A 20,437-nucleotide genomic window follows, 5' to 3' on the forward strand; every position below is an offset into this window, starting at 1 on the left:
CGTGCACATAGACATGTGATGAGAACGTCACAAAAGTGTCATGAATGGGCGGAAACATGGAGGGGGCTACCTGAGCAGCTGGGACCTTTAACCTAGTGGTGCGCGCAAACGGGCAATGACGTGTTACCGGGGAGAACTGGGGGCTATGACTTCTACACTAGAAGAGGAGACTAAAGTCTGCGGTGTCAGGACGACATGTACCTATATCATATCTGGTATCGGATGTTTGGAGTACATGTTGATAGAATCTAAAAGTTATCAGGGCAAAGGCTACTTGACACTAAGGCTGGTGCATGCATATATTCTACATGTATTGCGTGTGCTATGAATCTTCTATGAATATTAATACAGTATTTCTCTTACATGGAGACAGAAAGACTAGACTATAGCTGAAACTGTTTATGCGGTTCAGTAGCTTAGGAATGCGAAGAAGGAAAGCTGGACTGATAACTAGAAGCATAACATATTCTTGGCAGACAGGCAGGCAGAGCCAGGCCGGGCACCGTGGGATGCAGGTGGGGGCTGCATCGCTCCTCGGAGTGGGTTCAGGAGACTAGAGCTTGAATCTGGTGTCCGGGCCCCTTGAGGCCTAGGAACGGGGATAATTCAATGAATTAACGTGCACACTTTAAAACGTGGCAACATAGGCCTACTACTCGTAGCTTTCATGAGAACTGGATACTGGCATACTAGAGTTGGATACAACCATAATTGCGTCTTTAATCGATCATAGGGGGATATATGCATATCGATCATGCACATATAACATAGGATGGGGAACACGTAGGCACCATATAACAGGGCAAAATTCACTTTTCCACATTCCCTCCTTGTGCCCTACGTTTCCATCAGGAAACATCAATATTCATGATACCATCTATCTGTTCATATAGCATCATTTGCTCGTCTCGAATTGTCTTGGAACGTGACTTAGGACTAGGAATACAAGAGGTAGCACACAAGCCGCAAATCGCAGGGCCACATTGTAAACAGAGGCAGCAACTGAATATGATCATTACTGCTATACCTAGGAATGACAATACTTTCCATCCCCAGGCAGATATGATACTCCAGAGCCAACCGGACCATGTCCAGGTGCCTGGATTCTGGTGTAACTGATGGGCAATTTTATGAAGTCTGGTTATAGCTGAATAAACAGACGGCGCGTTATTAGGAATGAAAATGCAGCAACTAGATCCGATGACTCTACAAGCTCCTCCTCTATCGGCCAGTATGACGTCAAGAACAAGACGATTTTGCAGCACGACAAATCTCGTAGCAGATTGCTCTTCAGTTAAGTTACCTAGAGCGGAAGTAGTCTCATTCACTACTGCTTCAAGGGTTCTGGTTAGCCTACGTATTAACTTACTATTCTGGACAGGACCTATGAAGAAAAAGAAACCTTTATTGAAGTCTTGATATTGTTCTAGGGCAGTTTCAGTTTGATCGACAATTGGGGACTCAGTCTCCCTTCTATGTCTAACGTGTACTAGATGTGTGTTTCTGTGATAATCAGATGGAGCTAGAAAAACTGGTGGCAGTAGGAAGGCAATGTAACATGTTCCATCCCAATCGAGGGGCAGACGAACATATGCGGTCTGACCACACACAAAATAAGAATGACGTGAGGCTTTGAAAACAGATTTCCCACTGTCACTATACTCGACCACAGTAGTACAATCACTATGTCCTACATGTGTGGAACCATTCTTTCTGACACATAATTCGCCTTTAACTGGTAGAACTGAAATAGCAGGCAAATCTGGGGTAGTCTCGGACTGAACATTCAAAACCATGAAATTCGAGGAATAATTACCTAGATCATACACTTCATTTTCTAGATCTAACCCTGTTCTATGGGAAAGTCCTTCCTTGTCTGGGAAACATGTTCGATTCAGAAGGGACATATCAGTTGAAGATGACGTTAACGTGGACCATGCTCCACACGAACCATTATGTGAAAACGGATAGGGAAAGAGTGGCAGAACTCCCTTCGTTGTCTGGAAAGGGGGGAGTCGACCACACACCCAACAATTAGTGGCATTGCTGGTCTGGTGTGAATAGTGCAGCATTCGGATAAAAGTATTATTACGCATAGCAAGACTATCGTCGTGAGGAGGCAGGTCACTAAATGTGTGCTCTACTGTAACATTAGAAAACATATGTACATGTGAAATAGGAAAACATAAATGTAAAGCATAACTTATGCAAGTAACCATAAGACTCAGGAATAATAGAAAGAACAGAGTAATGATACATCTCTTAGAGTTTTGACTAACTCTCTCACTGTGTGGGTCTATCTAATACATGTCAGGAACCTGTCTAACCGTTTCACCCGAGAGGGACTTAGACAATTAAACTGTCTGACTTACTAGACCTCAATTTCTGTTTATACTCCTGCTGCGGAGTTTTCTCTAACAGGGGAAGTTTAGATTCAGTGTCTGGGCAGTCCTTGAGAACGGGGCAGTCCTTAAGAAAAGTCTTTGATTTGAATCCATGAAACTTCTTTACATGGCTGGAGTGTAGCCATCCTTTTCTGTTTTCTACTTTCACTGCTGTCCTGGTGGTGAGAAGAACAAGGCGGGGCTCCTTCCAGCGGGGCTCCAGCGGACTTGAACGATCAAAATTTCTCACGAGGACAAAGTCACCTGGAACGACTTCGTGCGGTTTCACTTCGGTGTTGTCTGGAAAAGCAGCGGCAACCTGTGAACGACAAGATTGAAGTGCAGACATCAGGGAGGCAAGGTAATCTGTCAGCATATTACTGTCAACATCTGTAATTGTACGTGGTCTAGGTGTACCCCACATATTTGGGGGACGACCGAACACTATCTCATACGGAGATAGACCTGAACGGGAATGAGCAACCATTCTCATATAGAAAAGGGCGACTGGTAGTGCTACCATCCAATCTACGCCTTTCTCTGCGCATACTTTTGCGATTCGGATTTTCAGAGTCTGGTTATGTCTCTCTACGAGACCGGCTGCTTCAGGATGTCGTACACAATGGAACTTCCACTGGTACCCTAACAGAAGGGATACTTTTTTCATGAGCTCGGATGAGAATGGCTGGCCGTTATCTGAATACACGACCCTAGGTAATCCATAGCGGGGAAAATACTCACGAACCAACTGCCTGGCAGTGGTCGCAGCTGTGTAATCTGGAACTGGATATGCTTCTGTCCACCTGGACAAAGCGCATACAACTACAAGAACATACTTGAAACCTCGACATCGCTCCATCTGAATATAATCAATCTGGAGGACTTCAAAAGGGTGGTCAGGAGGATGGAATCCACCTTGTTCCACTGGGACACCTTTACCTGGATTGAACTGACAACAGATCATGCAGGTACGCACTTTCTGCTTAGCTGCTGCTCGTAAATTCTTGTTGAACCAGAGGTTCTGGATGCTGTCTAACATGGCTTTTTCTCCTAAATGTGCTGGACTATGTGCGGTGTTAATAATGACTTGGACCATAGAGTCGGGGAGAAACCATGTGGCTTTTCCCTTCGTTAACCATCCTTGATCTGTCTGGACCCCCTCCTTGTTCAGACCATTTCTTGATTTCATCGGGAGTAGCATGTAACTGTATATCTATTACATCTTGTGTAGGGTCCTTAACTGTCATACAAGTAGTCTGATCTGGAGTGTGTGTCGGTGGCGTGTTAACTGGAATGTCTGGAGTCTGAGCTGTGAGCTTGGCTGTTCAATCTGCTAGATCGTTACCCTGGGAAATGATGTCAGTGACTTTCGTATGTGCCTTGCACTTCATGATCAGAGCGACAAGCTCTGCTGCTTGAGCAGACAGGGTGTCAATACGATGTGTTTCTATAACTTCAGTTTCAGTAGTCACTGCATACGCGGCTACTAGTTCTCCTGTACTCGTTCTCATACATGAACCATCCACATAAAGTGTCAGGTCAGGATCGGATAATGCAATGTCTGTCAAGTCTTGTCTTGGCTTTGTCATGGTGTTAACAACTTCCACACAGTCATGTGTGGCAGGATTTGAAGTAACTGACGGTAACAGTGTAGCTGGATTTAAATGTTGCAGCGTCTGATTTCTATGCGTGGCTGAAACAGTGTCAGTTCATAACCTGTTAAACGTGCAATTGTCAAGTGCTGAGTCTGTGTTCGGTTTAAAAGAACTTCCACGGAGTGTGGAACTTGTACTGTCAGGAAGTGTCCTAACACTATGGAATCACTTTGTCTGATAGCTAGAGCTGTGGCTGCAACTGACTTGAGGCACGCAGGCAGAGCCTGGGCCACTGGATCTAGTGTGCTAGAAAAGTAAGCACAGGGCTTGTATTGTCCTGCCTGATCTTGTGTAAGAACAGATAATGCAGTACCATCACGTTCAGTGACAAAAAGTGTAAAAGGCTTACTGTAGTTCGGTGTTGCTAGAACAGGTGCTTGGCATAAAGCTGTCTTTAACTCATTGAAAACAAGTGTGTGTTCTTGGGTCCAAGGGAGGACAGTCGATACGGCTGCCTCCTGTGTCGTTAACTGTATCAGTGGCTTGGCTAGAAATGCGTACTGAGGAATCCATTGTCTGCAGTAAGAAGTGAGGCCGATAAAAGCTCGTACCTCCTTCTGTGTCTTGGGCTGTGGAAGATGTGCTATTAACTGGATACGGTCAGGTGTCAACTGCCTACCCCTCTTGGACAGTAAGTGTCCTAAGTAGACCACTTGCTGGACACAGAATTGCAATTTGGAAGGGGACACCTTGTGCCCCATCTCGGCCAGGAAATACAAGACTGTAAGTGACGCACGTTCGCAGTCACGTTCAGAACGGGCTGTGATCAATAGATCATCGACATACTGGAGCAGGGCAGTGTCAGTTGGCATGTGAATATTGTCTAGTTGTCTCTTAAGTGCTTGACTGTAAATGCTAGGACTCTCTGTGAAACCTTGAGGTGCTCGTGTAAATTTATAGCTTCTTCCATTTAAACAGAATCCGAAAAGGAACTGGCTGTCTGGATGAATGGGGACACTAAAGAATGCGTTCTTGAGATCTATAACTGTAAAGAATGTAGCTTCAGAATCAATGGCTGTCAATAGAGAAGAAATATCTGGGACCACTGGGTACTGGGGTATGATACATTTATTAAGTTCTCGAAGGTCAATCACTAATCGATAAACTGGAGGTGCATTGGGATCAGTACGTTTCAGAATCGGAATGATAGGAGAATTACATACATTGGAGTCAGTTTCTACAACCACACCTTGAACAATAAGTTTGTCAATAATTTTGGATAAGGCTGCTACAGCCTCAGGTGGCAATTTGTACTGTCGGATTCGTGGTAATATAACACCTTTCTTCAGAGTGACACGATGGGGTGTGATGTGCATACAACCTACATCAGTTTGACCTTGCGCCCATAAATGCTGTGGTACATTCAATAATCTTGGATCAAAATCACGTAATACATAATGACCTTTAAAATCACGCAGAAACAGTCGTACCCCTTCTGGGGAGCAGCATATGACTGCTCCTAATTCTTTCAGAGTTTTAATGCCTAATACATTTTCTGGACATGATTTTGTGAGTAACAAGTCTGTAGTTCGGGACAATGGACCAACTTCTAGAGTAACTGGTTTCGATATTTCATTAACAATAGGCTTTCCTGAAAATCCAAGGGAAACATTTCTCGAGCCTGAGAGTGGAGCCCCTGGAACCTCGTCATGACTGATGGTAGTCCTACTTGCCCCTGTATCAATCAGAAACTTTCTGTCTTTCCCTAATACTTGACTATATACATAGGGACCCTCTTGATCTACAGGAATCTCGATGAGAGGCAAGCCTACCTCCCTCTCTAGGCTGTTTCATGAATACGGCTGGTAATCTGGATATTCTGACTGTGCGTACTGGTACATCTGCTGTGTAACGTGTTGTGTGGCAGCTATAGGCTGCGGTACTGTAACTGTCTGTTGTGCATTCTGTGGTGTCTGGGAATTCTGTGAAACTTGCTCTTGTCTAGGCGGACGTGGTCTTTCTTTCGTTTTACCAGTAGCTATGTTGTGTTTCAGAACTGCACATTCGTTTATATAATGACCTGGCTGTTTACAGTAATTGCACGTCCCTTTAACGGGAGCTGCAGGATGACTGGCTTGATTCGAACCCCTCTCTGACTGTCTTGTGGAACAGATTGTGCAACTAGTACTTTCATTTTCGTATCTTCATACGTCTCCTTTCGTGTTCCTGCTCTTCCCTGATTCTGTTCTGGTGATACTGGAGCATCTGGAGCATCTGTGACGGAGTATTAGCTTGCCAGGTACTTTCGACTTTCAGTACTCGATTTTTAACTTGTGGACTTGAATTCTCGACTAGTTTGGTAACAAAAAGATGGGGATACGACTCACTACTTGTTTTCAGACCACTATTAATAATAAAACATTTCTCGAATCTAGAATAAAAATCACTAGTATCTTCGTCTTGTTTCTGTTTACAGGCTGAGATGGCATCCCAATCTTCCTTTTTCGTGGCTAGTAATCTTGGCAAAACTTGTATTAACAATTCGGGCAAAGCTTTAGCTTTATCCCCAAGACCGGTACCTGGAACTCGTGTATTATCTTCAGTTTCTAATGCTGTCCAATCTATCTTTTTCTCTCCCACCTCCCATTCTTTTTCTTTGAGTTTTTCATATATGCCCGCAGGCAACAGGACTTTTAACATTTTAATGATGTCAGGATACGTGTATTCTCCCATACGGAGCATATCCTTTAATTCACGGTGAAACCCTGCTGGATCTTTATCGTGACAGGAAATTAACTTTTTCATTTCCAAGAGTTCTATTTTCGTGATAGGGGTGTAAACAAATACTCGTTCTAGACTACCGTCTTCCCCCTTAACTGGATGTACTTCTCGTAACGGATTCTGTCTATCTATGTAGAATGATTTTCTTTCTGGGGGTGAGACGGGAACATAATGTGGATTCAGGAACGTTCGGTATTTGTGGCGCTGTTCTAATATGACACTAATTAAATCGGTACCTAGACCTTTCCATCTGTTTTGGAGTAACTCGTTCAATACATCATGTAGAGGACCTGGATCAGAATGCTGTTCCTCATACAGTGTGATGAGGTGCTGGATCATATACATACCCACCAGACGTTGCTCGGCTGGGGGCAGTTTCAGAAACGTTTGAGCCACTATTTCATCTGGAAACGTGGTAGAATCACTAGTCCATCGGACTGCAGATCGGGCTAGTTCTTGTTCATGCATGGTACTGAGCTCGCTCTAACCTATTCGTGATTTCAAAATTTGATCGGTGGCCTGGAATACTTGCTCAAGAGAACACTGTTCTGGTGCTGGAGGAGGAAAAGCTTTCTTGTAATCTAGGCGTGAATGTCGGTCGGAAAGTCTAGTTCTACCTACATACGCTATTCTGGAGGGATTCTCGCTTTCTACCTCTTCACTAGAAGAGTCATTCTCTTTCTCGGTTGCTCGTTTTTCTTCTTCCTTTTGGTGTATACGTATTATTTCCTTACGAATTTTCTTGTACATACTCTCTACACTACCTTGTGTCTTGTGTTTTCCCTCGGCTATATTGTCACTCCACCTGGTCAGGGCTTTCATCTCGTCTTGGTCTTTATCTGGATAATCTTGCTCTCTTATTAAACAGTTAATCAAGAACTTTAAAATCATAAGTTGAACCTCGGCTTTCCTCTGTGGTGACATAGCTTCGTGAATACTTCCTGGATTCTCTCCTGTACGGATAAAACGATATATTCTGTTTAGATGTTCCTTCATATCGGGCAGGGTGATCAAAAAGCTGGCAACCCGTCTTAAACGTACTGAATATAATATCATGTGATCTTCACCTGGAACTGGATCATATATACAGTCAGTAAGAAGTCGCTTGAGATCTGTATATGTCGCCACTTTTGGCGTACATCATGCAGCGTCAGTCGTCTTGCTTGGGGCGGGGTGCTGGGAGCACTTCCCCCCGCTGCTCCTAAACTAGAATCGTCCGTGAATACTGTACGTGGTGGTAACGTGACTGGCAAAATGGGTACATTTACTGTGGGCTGGTCCGGGGGTACTGTAACATTAACTGGACCCACGGGACCAGTGGCTGGAGGAACAGGAATTACATTATTAACAGGAAGCTGTGGGTGAGCAGGCGGAATAGGATTTGCATATTCTGGGACTGTGTCGTCCAAGTAGGACGAAAGAAAAATTTCAGCTGCGGTCGGTTTGTGACGTAGCTTAATCGGGATCAATGGTGGCGGTAAATTACAGGGTGCTTCCGGGGTTGCCTTCGGCAAGCCCTCGGCAAGAAGAGGATACTTACCTTTAATAAGGGCATTTCTCTGTCTGTCTGACTGTTCTGCTCTAACTCGTTCACCGTCTTCGATTAATTCCCTTTCTTGGGCTTTTTCTGAGGATTCCCTACTTAATTCTGTTTTTCTGAATTCTTTTTCGGTTCTTTTATGAGATTCTTTGCGCCATAACTCGATGGCATCTTTCTGGGACTGTCTGGCTTTCTTTTTCCATAATGCTTCTTCTACTCGCATGATGCACTCGGTATCCCATGTACCTGATACAGGCCATCTATATTTCTCTTCAAGATCCTTAGTATAATCCGCCCATAAGTCTAGATATAATATGGCATCTAAGCCATGCTTGTGATACATAAAATGTCCAGGACTGTCCCTAGGGGGGACAGGAACTGCTTCTTCGAGTAACCCTTTTCTGGTCTTTATCTGACGTAATTTCGAGAACAGAGGCATTTCGGAAATTTACTTGTGAACACAATACACAATAATCACAGTAATGAAATGGCAAACAAATCACTCATACCACGACATAGAAATACATAAATAACAGTTTGAACAGAATACTACCTGATACACATACACATGTATTTCTCGAGAACGGACTTACTAGAATTACTGGATGCACTGCTAAAACAGTACAGAACATACCGGTCCCATAAAGAGACACGTCATACCGTATCCACCTGGGTGAATACTTCGGACTGGATCTGAGTACCCAAACCCAACGGACCAGGAACAGACTAATGATCCTGTCTAGATACTTCCCCCGCAACGGTACTCACCGGGAAGCAGAAACTGGAAGGCCTCGGATTGGACTGGACTGCTACGACGTCGGACTACGAACTTCGGACTTCAAAAACAGGTGGGCCTCCGGATACTTCGGACCTTGTTCTCTCGGCTTGGGCTCTGGTCGGGACGAACCGCATTCCACACCGCTTCGTCTGGATGTCGGACCGCAGTCTCCGTCTCCTCCGTGGGCCTGAGGGAGACTTGAAGCAGAAATATCTGCACGTGCACGGTATTGTTCCGTCACGGCTGCAGAGGGTCAGGGGGCCTGCGTTGCATCGCCAGCGCGTGGGGAAGGGGCTCGTCCCTATTCGGGCGCCATTATGTGGTAAATAAATAATTAAATACCGGTACTATTTTTGAATACATTAACAATAACAGATAGCTCAATAAATAAGAGGCAGGATCCGATGTATCCGAGTCGAAAGGGCTTTATTCAGGCAAAAGGGAAGGGACTGGATCGGGACAGCCTGAAATAAAATGGAGAGGCAGCTGCACACGTTTTCATCACAGTTCAACATATATATAGTAAGACATTTCAATTACATTACATACAGTAGGCGTAACTAGTGACAAGCGTAAGATAAGAACACATGGGCGTGAAAAGAAGGCGTGCACAGGGCGTGCACGTAGACATGTGATGAGAACGTCACAAAAGTGTCATGAATGGGCGGAAACATGGAGGGGGCTACCTGAGCAGCTGGGACCTTTAACCTAGTGGTGCAAACGGGCAATGACGTGTTACCGGGGAGAACTGGGGGCTATGACTTCTACACTAGAAGAGGAGACTAAAGCCTGTGGTGTCAGGACGACATGTACCTATATCATATCTGGTATCGGATGTTTGGAGTACATGTTGATAGAATCTAAAAGTTATCAGGGCAAAGGCTACTTGACACTAAGGCTGGTGCATGCATATATTCTACATGTATTGCGTGTGCTATGAATCTTCTATGAATATTAATACAGTATTTCTCTTACATGGAGACAGAAAGACTAGACTATAGCTGAAACTGTTTATGCGGTTCAGTAGCTTAGGAATGCGAAGAAGGAAAGCTGGACTGATAACTAGAAGCATAACATATTCTTGGCAGACAGGCAGGCAGAGCCAGGCCGGGCACCGCGCTGCGCAGCAGGAAGTAAGTGAAGGGTCAGGGATGCAGGTGGGGGCTGCATCGCTCCTCGGAGTGGGTTCAGGAGACTAGAGCTTGAATCTGGTGTCCGGGCCCCTTGAGGCCTAGGAACGGGGATAATTCAATGAATTAACGTGCACACTGTAAAACGTGGCAACATAGGCCTACTACTCGTAGCTTTCACGAGAACTGGATACTGGCATACTAGAGTTGGATACAACCATAATTGCGTCTTTAATCGATCATAGGGGGATATATGCATATCGATCATGCACATATAACATAGGATGGGGAACACGTAGGCACATATAACAGGGCAAAATTCACTTTTCCACAATGTAGCTCGCTCAAAATGCGGCTACCATCTTAGGCTGCTTGGCCGCGTCCCCCAGTAATTTCTTTCTTGATTTCTTTACAATGTAGTGGAGGTGAGTGATCTGTCAATGGTAGGTGAGCCCTTTGGGAGCCAGGATGGTATTTATCAGATAAGGTAGAAACTGTATTGTTTAGAAAGAGCCATACAAGATTTCATAGGTAAAGAGCAGAGTGAGCACTTATGGTAGCAGCACACGTATACACTGCTAAATCACTATTATTCACTGTTACTGCATCTTTGATCCATTACTCACAAAAGCAATATTTCACTCACACATTTGTTCTGCTTTTAGGTGATGAGTACAAGGTGCTAAGGATGTGAAATGCCAAAATAGGAGTGAACATAGTATGCTGTTTCTTGTACATATGTTTTTTATTTGCTTGAGGTGTGCAGCCTTTCATGACTTTCATCTTCAAGACTCATGACAGTCTACATTTGTTTACAACGGTCTTGGTAATGCTGATCTTTTTTTATTATATTTTCAGGATCCAGACAATCTGCTTGAAGAAGTACCACCACCAGAATACAGGGATGACTTCCACATCCCCAACTTTTCACCTGAGAAACATGTGAGTTTTCTTTAAAATACAATACCATCATGTTTATGTGCCTTCTCTCTCAAATTCTGTTTCTTCCATACCATCTTCACAAACAAAGTACATCCACATGATATCACACAAATAACTTCCCATCGAAACTATACTCCATTCTCAGAAACACAAGGAATTCTTTACGTTATTAACAAGGAGTGAATGGTGTAGCAACTCAATCCGTCTCTCATCCACTGGTTCCCTTAGAGAGCTAGAGCTGATTTCTTAAATTCAAAGCTGGTTTTAGTGTACAGTGTAAATGTACAGAGGTGGAATTTATCTCCTGAAGGAAAAAGAGATTATTTAAAACAATGACCCTTCTGACTACTAGACTAACCTCTTCTGTGAAACAAAATACACTGGGGTTGATCCAATTTGTGGGCGAGCAAGGATCTATGGGCTAAAAATTCCCTTTCACAATAGGAGCAAATTTAGCTTTTTCTATCCTCACTTCTAGACTAGACAAAGAATTGGCTGGCCTTGGGATTAAAGCCATCAATGGAGAAAAAAGCTCCTATTCCTTGGGGTCAACCACTTACTGGCAATGCCCACAATATGCATTTTTTGAGAAAAATAAGTCAACTGTTATACATGTTGTCATGTCTAAATAGCCTTCTTGTTTCCATTCTCTCTATCTACCAGCTTGAGGACATGATCAAAATGATGAAAAGCACTCTCAGGTTGTGCGAGTTCATACTTTCTAAGTAGGCTGAGGTAAGATTTTGATGCTGTTTTCCTGTCAATGTGAGTGAGAGTGTGAGTACTATCAGACTAAAAGGATCACACAACAAACCATCACTTATCGATGGGGGTCACTGGAATGTAATGTAAATGTAGGGTGGATTTGTAGAGAGCTGCTTGTCACCCGTGAGGGTCTCCAGGCACTTCTTCCATACAATAATGGGTTTACTATACTTGCCAAACAATCCACCCTATGCTACATAGTTTACAGTTTTTTTTACAAATAAATGTTTTGCTAGTTTAGAAGAATCAAAAATTACACATGGTGTTGCTCTGTGGCAAACGTTAACTACTCACCTGAATTTATCACCCATTTGGTATACTGGTACTAGAGAGGCAAAACATTTTGCGAGAACAGCATTAATATTTTATAAAACAGCAAAATAGTATTGTCACAGAATGTACTACATTATGCTGCATAATTTGCACCGTGTTCCATAATTTGGCCTTCCTATGTGTCTCATGAATAACAATATTGTGGGACACTAATGTCATTGATAAAAAAATCAAGAGACAAAATATCAAAAGGTAAGTATGTAAAGATTTTCTGTACCTAATTCAACATATGTGTACCAAAATACATATACATATATCTTTATTTATTTGGAGTTAAGAATGGCAAATGTATATGTCCCTTTGTGCATTTACCCTTTAATATTTTGTCCCTCGATATTTTGTCCACAGTATTACTGTGCCACGATATTCTTGTACTAGACGTTCAAGAGTTCAATCGGCCCTTCTTAGTCTCATAATTCCAGAGCCACTTATAATATAAGGCCTTTGGTTACTGTTTTAAATTACATTACAGTTATGAGGGTTGAAAAGGAACGAAATACATAGGTTTTCAAGAGCCTAGTGAAATATGCAACCAACAATGGAGACTGAGCGATCACATCCCATTGGTGCTGAAGGAGGAGAGATTTCGGGGTAGGGTTGTCCAAAGCACTCATCATCATAAAAGAAACACCTCTATTTTTGGAAAGATTGGGTGTAAAACCTTTTAGAAGAGAACTACTTTACCAATTCAGAGATTCATCATGTGAGAATAGAGCCACCAAGAGCTTGGCTGTAATTCCTCTATGGATGCTTTGTGATTGCACAGAAGAGCAAAATAATTCTGCAAATTTGGTACAGATGCGAAAGGGGGGGGCCCATGAGTAAGGATCGTTATCTGCCCCCTTGAGTCCGCCCAACACTGTCATGGAAACATGGACCAACTGACCTCTAGTTGGCAGTCCCGACCGCCTAATTATGATGCAACCACACATGGTGCGGTCACATACTTACATTTCCCTATGGGAGCATGTGTTATGGCTATAAATCAGCTGTATCACAAGCTCCCATAGAGAAATGGGAGTTCCTCCCTGCACCACGTGGCAGGCACCTCAAGGTACCTGCCACACAGTGCTGGGATCAACGTGCCCCATTGGACTCCAACCGGAGGCCACAACAGTAGGGGCCCTACTTGAGGCCCCCAAACACGCTAGGAAACCGTGCATCATAATTAGGTCTAACGGTTTTATGGTATTTATTATTTGAACATTTCCATCTGTATTTGTCCATATTTCTTTTTTGGCCAGCTTATTGGTATTTATTCATATTTAATTTGTGTTGTTTAAAAAGATGAGGTGATAACTCGTGTATTTCTGCATTTAATTAACAGATAAATGTGGACTCATACTTAAATGCCTGTCAGGTTTTAGCACATTACACAGTAAAAAATATAAACATAATAAACCCACATTAAAGAAATAGTGTAATAACACATATACATGTTGAGATATGCAGTAATTTAAGGACATATCATTGAGTTTTGTAGCTCCCCTTGCTGTCATTATGTACAGCTACTGGCCTGAAAGTGATTAATCTCAGCATGATGAATCACTCAAAAGAAGCTACATTTTCTGTATTTTTCCACTTTCAAAAATAAATACAGACAGGGGAGACAGTGTTTTCTGTCTGTGTTTATCTGCAAAAATCAGACAAAGCGGAAATCAGGGAACCCTAATAATAATATGGACGGTATAAAAATGCGTCCATATGAATTACGGGCCAGACTCCGACAGGCCGACGGGCTCCTTGAGCCTGTTGGAAGCCAGCTGGAATGACTGGCCAGTTTCATTTCCGACAACCGAAATTGTATTTAGGGGGTCAATAGTGAAACCAACCATCTCGGTCGGAAAGCTTCCGTTTCGACCGAGATCGTAATCGACCCCTAGGACTGACATTTATCTGGCCTGTTTCACATTGTTAAAAATAATCTGTATGATTCCAAAACAACAGGGTGTGACACTGGAGAAGACAAGAGGCACCTGCTGGAGTACAATATTGTATGGCAGCACATTTTCATAAACTGCCTTACCTCTTGTCGTATTTGAAGAGTCACAATCTCTTCAGTGCTGACTCCCCCGTCACCTTGGTTAACGTTATTCAAAATATTTGCAAGCCAAAGTTGAACACAGAGCAAAATATATTTTATGAGCTACTGGTGCCTCCATTGCTTGCTGGACTGTGAGGATGGGCAATTGCTTACTTGACCTATCTGACCTTGTACTTTTCAACTTTCAGGTTTCAACCTACTTACCATTTCTTTGGCCTTTGATTCGACCACTGCGACTGATACCACTGACAAAATGTATTGAGGATCCCTAACCATCTCCCTTTCTCATAAACATTCATTGCTGAAACACAATATCCCACCAGAGGACATCCAGAGAACCATTAGAAATCCTTGAACAGTAAAGCTACACCAGCCATAGAGAAACATGAAGATTTGACTTTTGTGATTTGGCGAAGGATGACAACCGCATCTCAGGAGTATGGCTGAGGATCACTTCGAATGATAACGAAGGACTACTTCCCCGTGGTCTGATGCTCCTACATCAAATCATTCGCCAATATCATCCATGACATGTTAGTTCATAATAACTTGAGCAATATTAAGCAGTTGTTCAATAGTCACTGTACAGCCATGGTGAATTTTAAATTGCTTACTATTTGTAATGTAAATCTTACTGTTTAACATGTTTGTATTGCAAATGCTCTTGTGCAAACTCTCGGAATGTGAACATTGTACATTATTTTATGTAATTTAATTTAATTTAAGGGCCCTTGGCAGTAAACAAAAATGTTTTAAAAATTAAATCACTCTTGTCTTTAATGATGACTCTCATACATTCTTGGCTACATGACTGGCATAATCCTTCACGACAGAGTTTCAAAACTAAGAAGGTGTGGGGCATGTTGCATCACAATGCGTCACTCTTGAAAAATCACTCTCAGCAATGTTTTTCTATGCAGAATTTAGGATTTGGATGGAACAGGCTTCTTCAATCACATTCAAAAGTTTGAAACAAAGAAACCCACTGGTCTTTGTCTATTAGTTCGCTTGGCTCAGATCTGTGCAAGGGAAGCAATATGAAAAAAACAATTCTGTTCATTAGACTAATTTGTAGGCCTGGGCGGTAAACTCTGCTACCCTTGAGGAGTTTGTGGACTTTTTCTAACTCTGCACTCCGCATGGACCGCAGAGCTTCTAAAAACTCTGCATATTGGTGTGCAGCAGATTCTTTCCTCTCTCATGGCTCGCCAATATTGAGTTAGCAAGAGCGAGCTAGGAAAATCCAATGCTAGACTATCTCCTGGCGAGATTTCTCATTGCGAAGGGTCGCGGTAGGTCATTACTGCTCATGTTGAGAAACATGCCACTTGGATTGAGGAAGCTGCCACTTGAGTAGAACATCTCAAGTGGCAGAAGGATGCACCCTTTTGAGCTATAAATCAGCAGTGCAACTTACCTCACTCCATCGCTTGCGGAACTCCATGGAGAGTTTTTTGGTCACTCCGCAAACTCTGGCCAGGCCTCCTACTTTGTCCCTTGTTTACGAAAACGCTTATGCCAGCCATTAAGAATCTAGGAAACCGCATTTACACAAACCACTATAAAAATAAATTCCATGTTGATCACATTTAGGAATCTTCTTTGACTATTCTCAACGATCATCGTAATTTGGGGTGTTCAACGGACAAATACAATCTTACTGTTTAAACATACATCTTTCTTAAAGAAATAAATAAAGGACAAAACTAAAAAAAGTGAATCTGTGCACAAGCCCCTAACTTGCATGTGAACTTTACCCCACATTATTTTTTCTACTCCTGACTCATTCTAAGAAGGAAGATATATATACCTCAGGGTCACATGACTTCTCTGTCACAGGTCAGAGACGAGATAATTAGAAAACAAACCCCTGCCACTGTGCGTCTCAAAATGTCCTTTGTGAGAGAGAATTTGCTTGTTGTTTAGCAAAAGTAGGAGGGATGGGATCAGATAAGCAGGATGAGGGTTTGGTGCTTTTTATGGCAGGCTTAATACTGCAATCTCTGGAGGGATTTCTTTCCTCATGATGCCCCTTATTACTTTGTCTTTACTTGATACATGAAAACTCATGTCATATGGTATAGTGCCTCACCAAAGGCGTTTACTAACTGACTCTTGGGGTACAAGTCTTGAAGGCCTAAGGAGATTTGATTGTGTGAAAATTGTCATAACAATATGATAGTGCTACGTTTATTCACTTAATCTCCCTGTGCATTAAAAAATGAATGTGTCCCTCTGTAATGCAACTGGTGTTCATGTGAGGAGCTCTGATACCTTTGGGTCAAGTGTGCCCTATATAAAACTGAAAAGAAAGTGCTTCACCCAACAACAGGTTGCCAGGCTCACTCACCAAACAATGGGTTTTCATGCTGTTCAAATAGGAAACAGCCATAACCGGGCGAAAGTACAATATAACGCTTCCTCTCCTAAGGAGAGGGAGAAAGGCTTTCTAGAGAACTGGGAGCAGTACTTGTTCAAAGGACATCCCATCTGATGAGGTAGAGGCCATTCTTGGGTCATAAAAAGGAGTGCAGGTGGTTTTATATAGCTTTGCTGATCTGACAACAATGGTAGGCTTGAATTCACTAACAAAACATAATATTTAGTATTTTTATTCTTTTATCCCAAATTTATTGTGACATTGTTAGTACTGATCTTGTTGAGATGACTGTTGTAATACTTAGATAATACTAGAGGATAGGATTTAATAAAAAAACATTATATTAATTATCTATTGCCTGTATAATGAATTGAGTAGACACAATTGGGGTAGGCACATCATGGTTCCTCCAACTACTCTGTTAGGTGTGCTCACAAATGGGCTTTCTTCTAATGTGTATGGTCCTCGGGGACGGGTATGAGATGACTGTGTGCTTTCCCTTACCTGCAGTAACGCACACATATTCCTACAGCTCTGGGAACTAGCAAAACCTAGCCAGGTGTGCCTTTAGAAAGGAGTGATATGAACCAGTTGGACCCTATACTGGCCAGTTCACTGGTTGCTACAAATTAAAAATTTGAGTGACATACTAATGTGTTTGGAAGACCCATGTGTACTTATAAATCTTCCATAGAATCAAATCCCCTTATCCCTTAGGGCTTTTTAAGTGTAACAGATACAAAAGAAACCTGAGATAAGAACCAGTACCTGAATGTTACTAAATTGTGGCTGATGAAGTAAATATTCCACAGAAAATGCATCCTGTGGTTACTATCTACTTGACAGGGAATAGAGATCCTGCTGACAGAAGAAGAGGTCTCATTCATTATAGGGACATCTTCACTCGTTAAATCTATCATTAATGAGTAGCTGTAGCTGCAGCTGACAGTAATACCTGATGAAAAAAAATCACTTGCTATTACACCTGCCCAAAATCATCCTTACTGCCAGGGAGGGTTACCACATATCATGGAGCCAGGGTGGGTGAGTCTATTAATGCTAGCAGTCAGCAATGACCAGCTTTAGTGGAATACACCTCTCACCTAGCAAGAGACCAACAGTAATTAGTGGTCAGCAAGAACATTCTACAAGAGGTTATAAATGTTTACTGACAGCTGAGACCATATGTATTCATGAACTAAGACTGCAGCAGGCCTACTTCACTTGTTACTCCTACCCCGATTAATTCATTGACTATAACGGTTACAGGGTACAATGAGATTTTCTGGAGTCACAAACTCAATTACAAAGAGTACCTAGGGCATCGGCATGCACCAGTTTACAGCTGCACTGCATACAGACAATCAATCGTCTCAGTAGAAAATCCAGTAATCTTATGAGTAATCCTTTTCATCTATTTTTATCTGTGTTCAATTTAAAGTTCAGACAGAAAGAATGTGATTTAAAATCTTTCAATGCTCCAAGAATGCCCATCTGGGCTTTGTCTAACAGCTCCGTGTATCACATTTCAATTTGAGTAACCAGATTTAAAGTCCACCCAATGCATTTTGGGCTACATGCCCTTCGTCAGGGGTAACTGGAAATTTAGAACAACCCATCAGGAACCATGTATAGACTCTTCAAAATTAATGTAAAATGTTATTCATATTGTACTCAAACATATATTTTATCAAAATATGTGTGCCTATTATCAATTACTTAAAATTGAAAATTAGTGGAAAAATTACCCATGCTGTTCATATATGCATATGTGCTTTTACACCGCAAAATGAATAAAGCACCAAAAAGTGAATGAAACAAAAAGTGAATAAACCCTGTGTTAAAATCAAACACTATTTATAAAAAACCTAACCCAAACACCCAGCTCAAGAATTCTATGAACGTTGTTTTTAGTCATCTCTGACTCAGCCTTACAACCTTCAGTGAAGCCGCTTGTTAAATAGTACATGCCTGTAACGCATTGAAAGAATAACCTTTGGGCCACAAGCGCAGAACGAACCACAGTCAACTCTCAAGCTGTGTGAAAAAGGCTGCTTTATTGAAAACAGGTGCATCTTTCAAAAAACATAACCTTGGCCTTTGCCTCCCAAAACTAAACCTCTCTATACATGCTTCATCTACGTATCCCCCTCGACCACCCCTAAGGTTTCCACTCCCTTCTCCTGTCTTTGCAACTATTTAGCAACCCCAACTCAGTCAAGAACGGTTGTCCCTTTAAACCCTGTAACCTCTTCTCCACCTGTCAAAAGATCTACCTAACTAAGTATCTGTATTTTAATACTTTATTCGATAAAAGGTTTATCATAAAAGTAGATACAGTTTCATCATAAAAGAATAAAATTCATATTAATCATATTTCATAATACAGAGAGAAAGAATGTGTTAAAATACAGTATCAGTATATACAAATTAAAAGGCCATAGGACATAAAGTGCAGTGATATTCATTTCTTAAACAGCCAAATTGATTAATCTTGGTTTTCTACCCCATTTTCGATTGCATAAGCTTTGAGCGTATCTGCCAGGCTCTCCCCAGATACTTTGCAACTCCGCAAACGACCATCATAGATGTTGTGTCCGTTCTCAGAATGCGAAGGGCCATCGTGCAGTGCCTCACTCCTAGTTCCCTACATACCGGTTTTAACCATCTTTTCCTGATCCCCCTATCGGCACTGCAGGCAAACAGGAAGTGTGCTAAGGACTCGGTGGGGTTTGCACATCCCGGAAAAGTAGCTTGGTGGGACAAGGGGGATTTCCAGCGCTTAGTAAATTCATTCAGGGGGAGTGTCCCATACCTCAATTTTAGAAAGAGAGTTCTGTCCCTGGGTATTTTAATGAAATCTAAAAAGGGTTCCAGCTTCCTCACCGGTTTGTGCTCTAAGAACTGATCAGTTAAAGTACCCCAACTGGTGTCTTTTAGATCCTTAGCCTGCACCCATTCCCAGTAGATTTTCTTAACCGTTTCTTTCGGGGCGGGGGGGGACTGGGATAGCCACGCTTCACTCAACCCCAGATTGTTAACCAACTGCCTCAATTTGTTCAGCCATACGATCTTCTTTGAACTAATTAAAGTGATAAGTTCGTCAAAGACTGCTGCTTAGCTTGCCAACTCCGGTGTCCTTCTCAGGCACACCCAATATAATAATGGGCGAAGGCAGACCATGTCTTTGATTGATCTTCGACCCATGTCATGAAGAAGTGGTTTTAAGGGGGTAGAGAATGGGAGACCGACTAGGTCTCTCAAAAACGTATTCTCAGCTTTAACTAGCTCTGCAGTCTTATCAAAACCCCATAATTCTGACTCGTAGACTGTAGCGGCCAATGCCTTCCCATCATAGACAGCTAAAGCAGGGGCGATGGGTCTACTAAAAGAGGCTCGATGATCTCTTGAAATGGCTCCCGACACTCTTTTAAGATTTAAAAGCATTTTGGCCACATGGGTGTCCCATTTCATTCTATAATTGACCCTTACTCCCAAGTAGTCAAAAGCATCCACCTCCTCTAGCATTGATCCATTGAGGGCAACGTTAATCTTCCTGGATTTTTTGGTCTGGGACAATACCATCAGTTTTGTTTTGGTAGTATTGATGATTAGTCCACGTTCTTCACAGAACAGGCTAAACCTGTCTAGAAGTTTCTGAGGACCAGAGGGAGTTTTGGACATCAGGAGGGTATCGTCTGCGAAAAGGAGGGTCGGTATCTTTTCACCCGCCAGGGTGGGGGCATTGGCTGGATCCTCTCTCAA

At 42.4% G+C, this 20,437-nt stretch overlaps 1 long non-coding RNA gene across 1 annotated transcript; it reads left to right on the plus strand.

The window, feature by feature from the left end:
• The first annotated feature begins 10,790 nt into the window (after nt 1–10,790).
• On the plus strand, nt 10,791–15,050 carry LOC144799120 (uncharacterized). Its single transcript, XR_013603752.1, has 3 exons — nt 10,791–11,150; nt 11,814–11,885; nt 14,481–15,050. It is a non-coding gene; the product is annotated as an uncharacterized LOC144799120 (long non-coding RNA).
• The last annotated feature ends 5,387 nt before the right edge of the window (nt 15,051–20,437 follow it).

The sequence above is a fragment of the Lissotriton helveticus genome, chromosome 12 (genome assembly GCF_964261635.1).
Source record: "Lissotriton helveticus chromosome 12, aLisHel1.1, whole genome shotgun sequence".
Taxonomy (NCBI): Eukaryota; Metazoa; Chordata; class Amphibia; order Caudata; family Salamandridae; genus Lissotriton; species Lissotriton helveticus.